Source organism: Blennius ocellaris, assembly GCF_963422515.1.
Source record: "Blennius ocellaris genome assembly, chromosome: 6".
Classification (NCBI taxonomy): domain Eukaryota; kingdom Metazoa; phylum Chordata; class Actinopteri; order Blenniiformes; family Blenniidae; genus Blennius; species Blennius ocellaris.
In genome coordinates this window covers 25,816,795-25,819,818 of record NC_137655.1, presented here as the reverse complement: position 1 = coordinate 25,819,818, position 3,024 = coordinate 25,816,795, and the positions used below count along the sequence as shown (strand labels likewise).

Here is a 3,024-nt window from a genome sequence, read left to right as displayed (position 1 = left end):
TAGTGACTCTCGCTCTACCACAGTACGCTGTAGTGACTCGCTCCGCCACAGTGCAGTTCTCATACCAGGCTGTGATGCAGTTTGTTAGAATGCTTTCTATCGCAGAGTGATATTAGTGCAACATCCCAGCAGGGGGCATGTGGTTCTTCATGAGGATCCTCAGGAAGAAAAGATGCTGGTGCCTTCTGGAGGCTGGAGGTGTTGATGGTCCAGGATAAGTCCTCAGATAGTGAGTGGTGGTCAGGGGGGAGGATCAGTTTAGTAGCAGAATCTCCATTATCTCTTTGAACCGAGCATAAACTCACTAGGCTTGTTCAGAAAGGAAGCGTCTGTGACAGTGGGACTATATATTCTTGGTTTTATAGTCACTGATGCTTGTACATCCTGCCACATGAGCCGGGGGTCACAGTTGGTAAGATGCTGCTTGACCTTTGTACTGTAACAACGCTGAGCAGTGTTGAAGCCCCTGCTCAGGTTGGCCCTGGACTGGAGGCCTGGAATCCCCTGACACAAAGGCACTGATACGGGTCTTTAGTAGTCGACACACCTCCCTGCTCGTCCAGGGCTTGTGGTCTGGGTACGTGCTGATCTGCTTCACACATGTGACATTATTTACAGTGCTGTTAATATAGTTCAATACTGCAGCAGTGTAGGTGTCCAGGTCAGTGTTGGTACCTGCAGTGCAGGAGAGGCTAACACTCCAGTCAGTATGGTGGAATTTGTCCTGAAGTGTAGAATCTGCACCTTCTGGCCACAATTTGAGGGTCTTAGTTGAAGACCTCACATGGTTTATAAGGGGAGTATCTGGGGGAGAACAGAGATCTGAACTATCTGAATTGATGTGAAAGTTGAACTTCATAATATTGAATTAGTTTCACATATAATACACAGTAAATCTCTTGCTCTCTCTCGCTCTCAACCCCCCCCCCCCCCCACACACACACACACACACACACACACACACACACACACACACACACACACACACACACACTCTTGAGGCATCAGGAATTGAGCAACAGTCAAAACAGAAAACAATCCCCCCCCCAAAAAAATATCAGACCCATGACAGAATTGCATATTTATGTAAAGAAATATGTGAAAAGGAATCGTGACCTTTGGCTGAGTGTCTTCATTCTTTCATTCATCTGTGTTAGTTGTTCATTTCAACAGTATGTGATGGTCAACATATTTAGAAATCCTGTTTACAACAATGTATGAATAAATGAATAATATTTTAATGATCTAAATCTTGTTTTAGCATTTTGTTGTCATTATTATTGAGTGTAACCTCAATTATTCATTATTCTTGGAGCAGATCATTTTGCAGCTAACATTTATATATATATATATGGAAGTAAAACTGTGCCATCAGATTCTGAATTCGAATTTCTAACTCTGAATTTTTTTACCATCGAAATCAGACTTTGAATTTGAAAAGCTGTCTAAAACATCTAAAAATATTCAGTGTGTAAAAATTCAATGTGTCTAAAAATTCATCTGCAAAAAAAAATTCGGCTGCAAAAAAAATTCGGCTGCAAAAAAAAATTCGGCTGTAAAAAAAATTCGGCTGCAAAAAAAATTCGGCTGCAAAAAAAATTCGGCTGCAAAACAGCCAGAATATCTGTGCCATCAGGACGATGCAATCGATACCTGTCTCATTCACCCAACATCCAATCAAGGGAAGCTTTGTTGGTCACGTGACAAGTGCAACACTGGGCAGGAGCGCCCAGGATTTTCAATCAGCCATGGAGGCCAGCGGTAGTGACGGCGCTTCGGTGAGTATTTGCCATTTATGTCTGTAAACCACACATTGCAAATCACCAGAAGTTATGAAGCAACATATGTGGCGAACTTTTAATGATGTGTGAAAATGTTTTCAAAGAAATTACATTTACTGTATGCAATGTTTTACATGCAGAAAATAGTTAAATTGTCTCCTGTTTGATTTTTTTTTATGTCCATTGAATACTCTAATCTGCGCAGTGCTTGTTCTGGCAAAAACATTTTTTAACAAACATAACGTGAGCTGAAAATAGTCAAGTGGTTTGTGCTGCGTTGGTCCTGGTTTGTGCTGACTAAAAGTATCGTTTGTGCAGTTTTACTTTGTAAGATATAATAAAATGATTATGAACAAAAATTGTGTCAATCTGCATTGGTGGTGGGTTGTACTGCCTTTGTTTTTAAGATATTAAATAAATAATTTTAGGAAATACAAAACCTGAACAAAAAATGATATCTTAAAGGCATATTGAATGAGCATATCTGAATTTATGTTTGCTGATGGAAATGTTTTATTTAGTTGTTAGGTCTTGATAATGTATGTATACACCACAGTTTAAGTGTCATCTTTTCTGCTAATCAAACTATGTCACTTCAATTAAAGTCCAGTAATATTCAGTTGTTTAAAACTATCTTTGAAGTTCTAGTTTCTAGATAAATGATCAGTTATTATCATGCTATTTTTTCAATGCAGGTTCTTCTTCAGCGGATCACATGGCCTCAAGATGACAGTGATGATGAGGACGATTGCTCAATTCAAGCAAAATGCTGCACGTCGAGCTATGTAGGACAGTTCATAGCCAATGGTAGGTTTAAGGCCTCCTCATGCTACCAATGTCTGAGTGTGCGCAGAGTACACGTGATCATAATCTATTTTACTCTACTCTATAGCAGCTGCAAGTGAATTAAATGACCTGGTCAAGCTCTGGACTGGATGGGAGGTTCTGCCACAAAGTCTCACCATCCAAATCATCAGTGGCAAACACCCCACGGCCTCCACCTGCTTTGAGACCTTGTGCATCCCAGGACATTATACGGACTACAATTCTTTTAAAAACGACATCCTGGCATGCATTGCCACTTGCCATACGGGATTTGGTCTTGTGTGAGTTACTATATTGGGCCTGTATTTAGGTAAAGTGAAAAGTTCATGTTTCCAAGCCTAAATTACATGTTTGAGAGCTCTGGATGTCTGGATAAGTTTTTCATTTATACAATCCAAATTTAAGAAATGAGAACGGT

At 40.0% G+C, this 3,024-nt stretch overlaps 1 long non-coding RNA gene across 1 annotated transcript; it reads left to right on the top strand.

The window, feature by feature from the left end:
- Positions 1-1,451: 1,451 nt before the first annotated feature.
- LOC308131186 lies at positions 1,452-2,809 on the top strand. The gene is made up of 3 exons (XR_013936649.1): positions 1,452-1,778; positions 2,477-2,588; positions 2,674-2,809. It is a non-coding gene; the product is annotated as an uncharacterized lncRNA (long non-coding RNA).
- The last annotated feature ends 215 nt before the right edge of the window (positions 2,810-3,024 follow it).